Source organism: Nyctibius grandis, chromosome 31, assembly GCF_013368605.1.
Source record: "Nyctibius grandis isolate bNycGra1 chromosome 31, bNycGra1.pri, whole genome shotgun sequence".
In the NCBI taxonomy this organism is placed as follows: Eukaryota; Metazoa; Chordata; class Aves; order Nyctibiiformes; family Nyctibiidae; genus Nyctibius; species Nyctibius grandis.
In genome coordinates, this window is record NC_090688.1 from 4,897,206 (window position 1) to 4,909,997 (window position 12,792).

A 12,792-nucleotide genomic window follows, 5' to 3' on the forward strand; every position below is an offset into this window, starting at 1 on the left:
AACGAGCCCTTTGTTTACAGGCCCACAGAGCTGACTCCAGGGGCTGGTCTGTTCTTGCTCAGAGAGGGAAAACAAGCCTGACCTCAGCGTGCTGGAATAAACTCTGCCCCCTCCTTCCTTCCACGTTTCTCGCAGTGCAAAGGTAAAGAACACGATATCCAGCAGCGTGACCGCACACGCTCCTGTTTACCGACACCGAAAACAAGAGCGCTAGAGCCAAGGAGGGGAACTGGCTGGCCGTCCTCCTGCTGCCCTGTGCCCGGCCGGGCCAGCCAGCACTGCCCAGCTGGCAAAAGGTCTTCACAAGTCAGCTGGCCCCCGGGATGTCCAGTACAGCGTTCACCATTTAGCACATACCTCTCCGTGCACGGACGGCCCCGCTCACAGCAGACACTCCCCTGTCTCCCACTTGTACCATTTCCTACGCAGCCGATAAGCAGGCTGCAATTTCCTCCGGGCGGATATTGCACACCAGCCCCTGCTGGCAGCAAAGCCTGAACAGAGAACCTGAAAGTCGCCGTGCAGGTCTCGGAGTGGCTCTGCCACTCATTAGAAACGGCGACTCGTCATGGGAATCTGTCACACCAAGGGGTTTGGAAATAAACTTTGTATTTGGACCTTCTTGACCTCTGCCCTGTTTGTGGTGTGGGCCAGAAGCCCTTGCTCAAGCCTGCTCTGCCACCACGCAAGCACCAGCGCTTGGAGAGGTACCTCAAAGCGGGTGTGGGCAGCGAGGAGGGGAATTCCTTTCGAACTAACTGGAAGCGGCAACAGTTGGTAATGCAAAGCATCTCCCGGGGCCGGAGCCTGCAGCTGCCAACGTTCCTTCAAAGTCAGGGCAAGGCTGGAAGGAAGGCAGATGATCCAGTGCAGCCCACCAGAAAGCCTGCGGTGGCAGGAACCCCGTGGGAGGCAGACTGCAGGAGAGCCTTTCCAGGGGATGGTCCAGCTCGCCGGCAGCAGGAACTCGCCACACTTCCCTGGGACACTCCGAGATCCGGCGGATCGCGGAGCAGGCAGGCAGCGATGCTATCGACTGTTCCAACTGTGGTTAATAAAAAGTTCTATGAAAAGATTAGAGAGAGCTTAGGAACACAAGACTCAAAGACTCATCCTTCTGCAGTGAGTGACTGCTGATCATCTACTAGTCCTTAAGATTTTTAAGAATGCCTCAATATGTGAAAAAGCACAAAAACCAAAGACGCTGCGTTCCTACGGTGAACCAGACACCAACCCTACCCCCCTGGCAAACGAAGGCCGGCCTGCAATGTTCTTGACTTTCTGACTTGGGGTTTTAAAGTGAGAACTAGAGAAAACTGCATTTGCACAGGCTCTAAAGACTAACCCCAGCCTGCTCTTTCGCTGTCAAAGATTTGGAGCACTGAAGAGCCAGGCGTTTTAGAAAACCCAGGGCCAGTCAGCGTGCTGTGTGTGCAGAGCAGCCTCGACATTCCCGTTCCAGATCCGAGCAGCGTGATGCAGCCCAGCAGCGGGGCTGGTGAGGAGCTCCAGCCCCCCTGGCCCAGTGGACAACGCGACCTCGTCCAGCGCCGTTAGGTAACGCAGAACAGCTCATGGAAAACGAAGTGTCAATGGCACAAGGCTCCTTGTGAGAGCCTGGTGGTTCCCTACTCAAGGAACTTGGAAACTGTTACATGCCGTACCACGGGGTTCATTAACTCATTACCAGCAGGTACTGCTGACCGACAGGTAACGAACCGACACCGAGATGCATCAGCACGAGCCTGTGATTCAGAGCAGCGCTGCAATTAGATGAGGGTAACGACCTGCTGCGTGGCACAGCGTGTCTGCTCACTGCGGGCAAGCAGGGCGCAGACCCACACCAGAAGTTCAGGTTCCCCCAGTGCGGCGTGTTAGTGAAGCTCAAGGGAGAGAAATGCGTTATGGAAGGTGAAGCTGCTCAGCTCACATTCGAAATTAAAATGACCTTAATGGGATAACCACTGCCGTGTTTAATTCTGCTACTTAGGACTCTAATAATAGGGAAAAGATCTTGGTCCAGAGGTAGACTTTGCCATGTCTCCAAAAATATACCTATAAATAGTAAATCATTATCAAACAATTGCATCCGGACAACCGATGCAAAATATCCATGGTAAAGGGAGAGCTTGTAAAGTTTAACTTTTCCCCATTAACTCCTCCAAGGGATAAGCAGATTGTTTTTCCCTTGTCCACAGAACTCCTGCCATTTTCCAGCACACAGCCCAGGGTTTTTGCTAAGTAACAGCTGCCACAGCCAGTGCACATTTGCTTTTGGAAGCAAATTGTGAAGTTGCTAGGAAGTCTGTTCTGGCAACTCGCTCTGGAACATTTTTTAAGTCCTAAAAAGGGCAAGCTGGGAGGAGAGGCAACCAGAAGGGCCTTCCCTGTGTCCTGCAGTGCTTCACACCTCAGAGGATCTATGCTTTGAGCTCGAAAGCCGCAGAAACCGTTCGACAGGACCTGTGCTCGTACACTTGTCACTTTAGAGTCCCTTCAAAGGCCAAGTCTGAGCAGCAGCTGCTCCTGTGCAGCTCAGCTCCTCCGGGCTCTCCGAGCAGAGCAGGGGGAGCACTGCTGGCAGCCGTGCTGCTGGAGGGCAGAGAGCAGCCGGCACCCCGGCTCTGTGCACAACGGCATCTGCGCGTGAGCAGCTTCACGGGGGGGAAGGTGCAGCTCTAGTCCCATAAAAAAGAATAATTCATAACTGAAGTTGAAGTGTGAAATGCCTTAAACACTCCTTGTTCTAAGGAAAAGGAGCAGGGGTGAACAAGGAGGGCTGGCACGGAGCACCGCGGCACACGAGCACCGCAGAGACCCAGCCAGCCCCTGGGCAGCAGAGTGGGGTGTGCAGGACAGTCACCACACAGCCAGGCATTCCTCCTCAGGCTTTGTTTTTCCTCTGAGCAAAAGAGGAAAAAGTTTAAAATAAACCTTGCAGACAGCAGCATTCCATTTGCAAGAGTTCATTCTTTAAAGAAATGGGACAAACTAATTCCTCAGTAAATATTTGGGGTTACAGCTCTGCTTAGCAGTATCTCCTTAAACACTTCCAAGGTTGCAGAGAGCCAGTAACACGCTCAGGACACGAGACCATGGAAATAACAGGACTTATTTCAGCAGTAACAGAGCTATTTTTAAAAACTTTACTTATGGGACGCCAATTTCCTGAAGCGGATTGGAAAATTAAATTCAAAAATGTACAAACACTAATGAACAAAAATAAACTATAGCAACAGCCTTCTTTTGCTAGGAGATACACTAGAGATGTTCCTGGACTTCCCAACTTAGTCATCCAAAAAAAAAATCACCTTTTCTTCCTGTTAGAGGACAAATTAAAAACAGCAACAACAAAAAAAAATCTGTATGTCTGCAGGAAAAATTTTTGCTTATAGAGAAAGCTTATTCCTAAAAAAAAAATTCTTCCAGTTTTAGCAAATGCCTCCAGCTGGTATAAACAGATCAAACCAGTGACAATACACTTCTTTACTCTGGGGATGCTCAGGTTGAACAGAATCAGATGAGCTCAATGCCTCTGCCAGGCAAATAAGCAATACAAGAAGTGATTGTACGTCGCTGACAGCCTCCTAAAAATCGGAGGAATTTTAAAATGTACACCAACTAACAACTGCTTGGAACAGGAAGAGGAGGTGAAAGAGTATCCAGCTGAAGCAGCAAGGGAGAATTCATTACACTGTAAATACCGGAGCGAAGCGCAGATGGGATGCTGAGGTTTGTAATTCTTGAAGTGCCATTATAAAAGCACGCAGGCATTTGCTTTTAAATATTATGACAAGCAGCTGAACGGCGTAGAGTGTGGCTGTTTTCCTGGGCTGCACCAACAATTCAGGACCTGTTCCAGTGAAACAACCACTAAACATCAACAGGCTGTTGACTTCCAATCACTAAAAACACCACACGCACAAAAAAATAATGACAAAGCAGCTTCCGAGCTAGCAATAAAGCACTCCCCAGGGAGGGGATCCTTCCCCCTCTCCTACCAGACGGGGAAAGTTCACCTCCTCCTGCCCTTACAGAAAGCAAGAAGGGAAAGAAGAAAAATGTCTTGAGGAAGGACTGAGAAGCAAGGTTAATAGTTTTAAATGGGGATGTTTCTCCTGGGATGTGTTCTTATCTCAAAGCAACTTTCGAGGTTATTTCAAGGTGCTTTCATGTTATACAAGCGCCTCTTCTAGAGGCTACCGAGCAATTTTATACAGTCAATTAATGAACCCTGGGAAACAGGGTGCTCTGGATACATCAGTGATTACTAGGCCAGGGCAGCATCATTTCTGCAAGACATAAGTCACCAATAGCTTCAGGAACTGGGCAAAAATTAACAGGATTAAAACCAGCTTCCTAAGGAACAGAGAGGTGCTGTGAGAGCCCTGACAGCAGAGAACTGCTGCTTGTTCACCACGCAGAGCTGAACGAAACAAAAGGGTTCACAAACGGGTCCTGAAAACAAGAAGCCAAACCCAACAGTGACAACTCGTTCCCAGGCCCTGCTGCAGAAACGGCTTAAAAAGGAAAAAAAAAAAGGCTGGGGAGAGATGCACGCTTCCATACCTCAGTAAAAATCTGCCTCTTTAGGGAACAAAGATTTGCTTTTGAGATGGAGACTGGCACAAGCATTTCCTGTTTGGAGCCCTAAGGAAAAACACGACAATATAACAACCTCCATTAGTTTTCCTTTTTTGGATTTTCTCCCCAATTCCTTATGTTTTGAATTAAGTCTCCAGTCGACTCTGACTCACGGCAAAGCTCTGTGCTGATTCCACGAACATCGTTCCCCTCTTGGAGGAGACACCAAGTGCACAAAGTAGGGCAGAGTGACGCAAACGGGACAGCCAGGGGACGTTCTTTAGGAAAGTGAGGCAAGAGGAAGCGCTGCCGTATCCCTGCCACGGTCTGGGGAAAGGACCAACAGTCACATGGTGACATACAGCTCCCAGCACATTTGCTAATGAGTCTGCCAGTCAATTACTCATTTCAAATGGCTTTCAGGACTTACGCTCTCTCAGCGTTTTGGAGGCTGATGCTGTGTCTTGGATGAGCAGAAGCAGCACATGCCTGGCAGCCCGGTCCGGCTGCCAGGGACACACTGCCCTCTCTTGGGGACTCCACAGCCAGCCCACGGAAGGACGCCGAAGATCAACACGCTGTTGGCATCTCTTAAACAAATAATCTCTGCCCAAGAGGCAAGTCAGAGGCAACAAGCAACCCTGCTAACACTCCCCTGCCTGATATATTGCTTGGAGGAAGGAATCGCGAGTGCCTCTTGGAAGAGCTGCTCCTAAGGTAGGTCAGTTTTACCTGATAACCTCAAAGGTACCTTTATATCAGCCTATCAAAACTTAAATCTTTTCACCTGGAATTGTATGGTATAATGCATGGCACAACCGTGTCTACCCTGGAGAATATTATAACATCTAAAGAGCAGTGATACGGTAACAGTCATCACAGCAAAATAATGTAATTCAGAAAAACCATTACAACTTACAGGCAACAGCCTTCTGGGTGCCCCTGGGGTAATTTCAGACCCTTAACACCCCACCTTGGTCAGACTGTCCCTAAGCGGACTCCGAGCGTGCTGCTGGCACGTTCACACCACTCACCTCGTAAGCTACCCCTGGTTTGGGGAGTCAAAGACACAAAGGTGGGGAACACGAGCTGTGAGGCAGGAGAGGTGGTTTGGGGGGCTTTGAGGTGAGCTGCTGCACGAACGTACCTGGGCAGAGTGTTCCCACCACCTTCAGCACAAAGGCAGATGCGCTCTCTGGCTTGAGAAAAGGACGGCTCTCCTGAAAAAGGAAAGGAAATGGAGAGAGTTTTCAGCAATTAAAACGTTCCTGCAGGGAACCTGCTACTCTGAGCATCAGGCTTTGATCCAACCAGCTGAACCACCTCACACCTTTTTTTTTTCCCCATTTAATGAAGGCAGACGCAGTAGCCATCTGGCTACAAAGACCCTTTTGACACTGACACAGGTACTATTTTGTCCCTGCTTGAAACCAGGCTAGACTTGGCTATTACAGGACTATTTAAAGTCACCCTACGAGGGACACGTCACATAGATTCAGGGATAAGCAGCTTCGCAGCTATGATGTCGGCCAGCTTTAAGGCTGACTCCTGCCACGGAGGCAGAGCACCTGCCTGCAGTCAGTGCAATTTCAGAGCTGAGTCTGAAGATGGCTCCATCGGCACAAAAGATGCCATCCTCTGGTGCCTCCCTATGCACAGGGGAAAAAAAAAATCATCAGGCACACAAAGGACGAAGAAATATTCAGAATGCTTAGTCAGCCATCAATCACATGGTGTTTGTCATACTCTGACAACAACGATGCTGTGAAGGCAAGGAGGCAGTCACACACATGCATTATGTATCTCTAAAGATGGAAGGCTGCGATACAGAAGCTACAACAAAAGAAACTAGAGAAAAATAGCCTGGGCAACTCATGGCAGTCAAAGAGAAAAAGAATGACAAGGATTTAACTAAAGCAAGGGAAGAGGAAGGCACATCTGCAGCATTTCACTTTTTGTTCCTCCCCACAACGAGCCAATTAAAAAGCCCACACACTTAAATTAAGTACAAGTTACAGGGGAGCTGGAAACAGTCACTCAGAATCACTATTTAGGTTAGGAAAATTGCTGCATTATATTCGTCAAGCGGCAGATAATGAAATCTGCAAAAGAAAAGGTGGAATTTGGACCCCTCACACGAGAACCAGGAGGAGACTGAGGAAATCTTAGGTATGGGTTTACCAAGCTGGACCTAAGGAGCTCCAGCCCCATAAACACCATCCCACAGGGCACGAGTGGCAATGACAGGACACAAAAGTGCCTGTGCAAAGATCCCAACGCGTTCCCCCACGTCCTCATTGCAGCTACAGCCGTAACGCTGCCCTCACACGCAGCCCAACAAGTTCAGACCTCAACAGGTTGTTTTGGTTTTTTTTAAACACAACATAAAAACCAGAACCAATTACAGAGCTGTGATTAACTAATAAACCTTTCTTCAGAACCTTCACAATGTTTAATTTATACCTTTGAAAACACCTCTGATAAAACCCTGGCTCCACCACCGTCAGGCAAGATTTGTCATTGACTTAAGGGCAAACATCCTCGCCGCGTTTATGTTTACACTGCGTTGTGTCCGCAGCTCCAGACAGGACTTTAGTATTTAATTCGTGATGACAGGCGGTCACCTCAGCACTTCCAACGGCCAGCCAACCCCTGCCAACAGAAGGCTACCGAGAGCCCTCCAAGGCTTGACCCTAGACGAAACCCTTGCTATTAGAAGAGAAATATCCAATTAATGCTAGAGTGTTTAATGGAAGAAAGCACCCAGGAAACAGAGAACACAAGTGTTGTTATTTTAGGTAAAGCTTTTGCAAGCCTGGGTTTCCTTTAAGGTGTGATAAAAACCATCGGGTAACTACGGCTGGTGCTGCGAGGGGTCACGGGGCAGTCACAGGGCTGCGGCTGGCGCTCGGCGTGTTTGCATGGCAACAGCACTAAAACAGACGCCGCCCGCTCTGCGAGGGCACGGAGCTGCGGAGCTTGTTTCTAGAGGGAACTGTTTAATGTCTAATCATTAACAGTAAAAAACACCCTAGATAAGAAGTCAGCTAGCGACAGACTAAAGCACTGATGCATTTCGAGTCAGCGGAGTCGTTACAGTCGCCAGGAAGCGCGGGATGTTTGCTTGTTCCTGTTATGGCTCTACCGTGCTTCCCCTGCAGAGGGGACAGCTTCGCAGGAAACAATCTCATTTAGAATTAGAAATAGTCACCTATTTGTTCTTCAAACCCCTCTCATCCAAACGGCGAGAGCCCTTGCTCCAGCACACCGAAGGCGGCACGCTCAGCCACGCTCACGCACATCAGGGCTTTTGAAGCTGCTGCCGTTGAAGAGGAGAAGCGGTGGCACCGTGAGCTCGCTTGCCACAAAGGCTGCAGGGTTACGGAGCCTGAAAGGTGCAAACTTAAAAGGTGTCACCCCCATCGCTGGCGTGGTGAAGCTCTGAGGGCAAACCAACCCCAGCGTGCACCGGTGGGACCCTGGCCTGGGATAAAGCAGCACCTGTAAGAGCCCGAGATGGGGCCGCGGTGCATCGACCGCCCGCTGCCTGCGCGGCACGGCTGCCCTGGGGAAGAGGTGCCAAACCTGCTGTCCCAGAGACAGAGCATCAGAACTGCTCTGCCTTCGTACCCACCGGGACCATCACCCCCTTCACCCCCAGCCACGAGGCAAAGCCAAAGCCATACAGATGTACAGGGTCCCCGTGAGCCTGCCGAGCGCGTTGCAGAGCAAGTTGTTGCCCAGCCATTGGGATTAACAAGGATCATCTGAACCTGCGTCCCCCCACCACGGACCGTGGCAGGAGCTCAGGGCGAAGATCCTTCCACTGCTGAGACACCAAGTACGGTTCACATCACACAGGAGACGGCAGCAGGAGCCCACAGCATCCCGAGAGCCAGGCTGACTTCTGGCAACGTAATTTCAACCCTCCTCTAGTTCCACAACCACCCTTTAAATTAGGATGCTAATTAGGACAACGCTGTTATCCTGGAAGTATAAGCAGCAAGAGCACTGTCAACTTTCATCCTCCTCTATATTTCTTAGACAGAGTTGAACACTGCTAGTGAAAATGGCTTTTTACTTTGATAATCTCACTGAGGTTTGATCTACGTAACCATGCAGGCCCCAGGGTGAAGTGACTGGTATTTTGAAATGTAAAAAAAAAAAAGTTTTCAGAATTCTACAATTTATGACGGCCCAGTGCTACCAGCGCTTGGAAGAGAAGATACTCCTGGTTGGATGCACCCTGCAAGCAAGCTCAAGTATCAGCCACAATTAAGCAGAAGAAATACAGAAGATGTAGACAAAAGCCGCCCAAATACTGTTATAGGATTAAGTGGAAGGTGTCCAAGAACATCCTTCTTCCCACCCAGCCATTATATTTTATTTTTAATCAGGTTAAGGCAGCAGGTCCCTCATTCCTTGGGTTTGAAGGAAGGGGAATTTACAGCTCAATACCATTCACAGCAAGCAAGCAGCCAACAAGAGAAAGATGGAGAGAAACATAGAGCCAACACAGAGCCCTTTTGCAGTAATTAAAAAAAAATACTGCATTTGATTGATGTTTACCTTGTATACACCTAAAAAAATGTGGACAACTTCTCACCAGAAGCCACCTGCACCGCTCTGCCTGGCAGCCCAAGCCCTGATCCCCAGGCACAAGCACAATCAGTCCCCGCAGGAATTTGAACCCGTAATTACAGCACATCAGAGCAGTCTGCACATGGAAAATACGAAGGAGGAAGGCTTTATTTATGCAGGGGACAACAATTTCAAGGCTGACATGATTAAATCAAGGACAAGGGGTTAAATGCAGAAAGCTAGCAGGTTCAGGAAGTTCTTAGAAGACAGCCAGCTGCACCAGAGACTCTTTGGCTTCAAAAACTACAGGAAAAACACCCGCATGCGGAAGAGCTTTGAGCCGTGATGCCTCAGGAGCACTCACCAGGATCCTCACGGGTAAAAATCCAGAAAGGCACTGAACTTCCCCACCTCCAGCAGCCACAACCCTCCTGCCAGCCTGCCGCCCCACCCTCGGCACAGGGTGGTAACAAGTTTCCTCCACCACCAGCAGCTCGCTTTGTTAAGCCTGAAACAAGATTTCCTGCCCCTCCACCAACCTTCCCCAATGCTCTTCCTGACCCCGGGACACTCGCTCTTCCCCAGGCCAGGAGGACTTTCCTCCCAAACGAGGGAGCAGCCCGCTCTTTAATCGGGGCGGTTCGCCCGCAGACGGGCTGTATTTCACCTACAAAACAGCAGCACACACAGTTATTCGCCAAACAACCTCTCCCAGCTCGTATTTACTGAAGAGAGTAGGAAGCGGTTACTCTCTCGAGCTACAGCTAAACCACAGCAACTTTTAATATATTTTTTTCTTAATGCAGTACGAAGGGAGCGCAATAACGGCGCACAAAGAGATGCACACAATACATCTCCTCGGTTAGTTGACAGCCCTCTGCTATTTCGGGAATGCTCATCTGCAGGTGGAATTGGATTTATGTTCCCCTGACTGACAACACAACTCGCTCGACTCCGCTCCAGCCCGGCCTATGGCAGCTGCTGCTATTTTGAGCGCCGTGCCTCTCCAGCGCTGCCGAACAGTATTATTCCAAAGGTGAGAACTATTTCCACATAACAGAACAGCATTTTTTCACACTTTAAAAAAAAAAATCATGGATTGTTAAGAAGTTTTGCAAGAGGGTGAAGAACCCTCTCCAGCAAAGCCAGGCTCTACTCGCATTAATGGGCTTTTCTTATACTCAACCCCTGGAGCTCCTGAGACGATTAAAATGAAATTAAAGTCACTGCCCTGTAGCCCACTCGCTGCCCTGCTGGAATGAGCAAAATGGTCCAACCTGGGCTATCACAAAGATACTCTTCACCAGCAAGGAGTAGAGCATCTATTCCCTCTGTCCTGCCAAGACCCTTGCCTTCTGACACCGGACTGGCAATGCAGCCCTTCAGAAGTCACAGCTACAGCCAGTCCGGGCTGGAATTGTCCTCAGAAATATCCATAAACCAGAAAGAAACAGGAAAATGTGATGTAACTGAGTCAATATCATATGTACTCCTAACAAAAACGTTAAATCTAGAGCATGTCATTTTGTTTTTCACACACATGCACCACAAATACTTTTCACAAACACACACCAAAGGAGCAGGTTGTTTTCAGACTGCTTAAATGCAAGAGTTAACTGCTCCTTGGGAGCCTCCAGAGTGTCAACCTAGATCCCCAGAAAGAAAAGCTGAGGGTGGGATAATAAGGCAAAGAATGTGAACCATCTAATTAGCAATCAGAGGAAGAATTCTGTGATCAGGCAGAAGCGCTGACTTCTTTAAGCATCACGTTGACCTGCAGTTCAGCTAGAGCCGTTCTGGGGCGCTCACCCCGAGGTCCCCAACACAGAGAGCCTCTAATTGCTACAAGCAGCCAGCTCTGCAAGACCAAGATGGACCAGAAGGTCTGAAATCAGAGCAGTTCAGGTTCCTCCCTGCACCCACCACAGCTCTCGTGATCCAGCTTCCATCGCAATTAGCCACAAAAGCTGTAGCAGGTCAGCAATTGTTCCAGCCTTCAGAAGCTCGTGTCTTCCACGATGCCTGGAACGAACAATGCCTGGACAAATGAAATTCTAGTCGAGTCGGCACCAGCTGCAGCTCCTATGCACACGATTTTTTAACTAACATTCTGGAGCAAGCCCTTCCTCGTCCTCCAGAAGCGGAATTGCCTGTGCCCCACAGGGCCGTTAGAAAATAATTACTTCTCTAAACCCACAGGCTACTCTTCCCAAGTAGGTGTGCCCCATGACTAATATCTGGCAACCAACCAGTTCCATCTGCATTGGTATGCTGCGAGCACCGAGCCACTGCTGTCACAGCTCCTGTGCTCTCTACACTAACAAATGTGAAATCCTTTTTTTTCACCCCAGTGCCCCATGTTAAAAATGCTGCATATATTTCTGCCGACGTCTTCACAAAGCGCATCTGCTATTTATCACCTGCACTAATAGATGAGTCTCCAAAGCAAATGCTCCGAGCTCGACAAGTTTCTACAAGGGACCGTAACGCCGTGTGTTTGAGCACCGACAAATGAGTTTGGCATTGCACCTCTGCAGCGTAAATCTGCATAAAATACAGGATTTTGTTCCCCTAACCACACCTGATCCAAACTGACCACACTTACAGGTCTACTGACGGACAGACACCCGTCTTCTGAAAAACAAACGGTTCTGGAAAACGTCTGTAGGCAAAGCAGCACTGGGTTGTAAATTGGAAGAGAAAGACATGATGAGAGGCTGGTTTATTTCCAAGCACTCTTACATTCCTCTTTGAGAACTTTCCTTACAGTCACATTCACCTGGAAACAACCTCCAGGTCCCATCCGTAACAAACCAACCCTTGTACTGAGCAGCATCTAATCCCATCCCGCCTCCAGTCACCTTTGCCTTCATCAAGGCAGCGACTGGAGCACAAGGTGAAGGGTCCTCTTCATTTATACATTTCCCATGTTCCTTCTTTATCAACAAACCCCCAAGAAACCAACAAACGAAACCAACGAAATCAGGCTCAGTGATTCCCTGACCACAGGAAAAAAAGTCCAGTTTAAAGACCCGAATTTCCAGTCTCACAGAAACACAGAATCAATGAGGTTGGCAGAGCCCTCTGGGATCATCGAGTCCAACCATTGCCCTGACACCACCGAGGCAACTAGACCAGGGCACTAAGTGCCATGTCCAGGCTTTTCTTAAACCCCTCCAGAGATGGTGACTCCACCACCTCCCTGGGCAGCCCCTTCCAATGTCTGATGACCCTTGCTGAGAAGAAATGCTTCCTCATGTCCAACCTGAACCTCCCCTGGCAAAGCTTGAGGCTCGCACAGCTTCGTCTCAAAGCTTCATTCCATTCTTAGAGGACACCAACCCACCCTCAACTGCCAGATAATAGTTCTTTATTTTAGTACATTCTTCTCATCCTTCCTTTCTTTTCAAAACTAATAACTTCAAAAATCTCATATAAAGAATATGTCTTAGTGAATATTTATCTCCCCATTTTTAAGCTGCAGTTTCAGTCCTTACGCAGAAAACTGCTGGTAGCAGGAGGCACGTTCCACTTCCATTTACTACCTTTAACACGTACTTTGCAAAAACTCATATCCTTCCAGACGATCAGCACCGCTTCTGTTTCAAGATTTACCAGTCAATATCT

General features: G+C 48.8%; 1 protein-coding gene across 2 annotated transcripts in view; it reads right to left on the minus strand.

The window, feature by feature from the left end:
- Nucleotides 1–12,792, minus strand: part of GNG7 (G protein subunit gamma 7) — a 69,719-nt gene that overhangs the window by 50,728 nt on the left and 6,199 nt on the right. For both annotated transcript variants that reach the window (XM_068420606.1, XM_068420605.1), the window contains exon 2: nt 5,732–5,804. The gene's annotated coding sequence lies outside the window, so the exon portion shown is untranslated. The remainder of the gene's footprint in view (nt 1–5,731; nt 5,805–12,792) is intronic.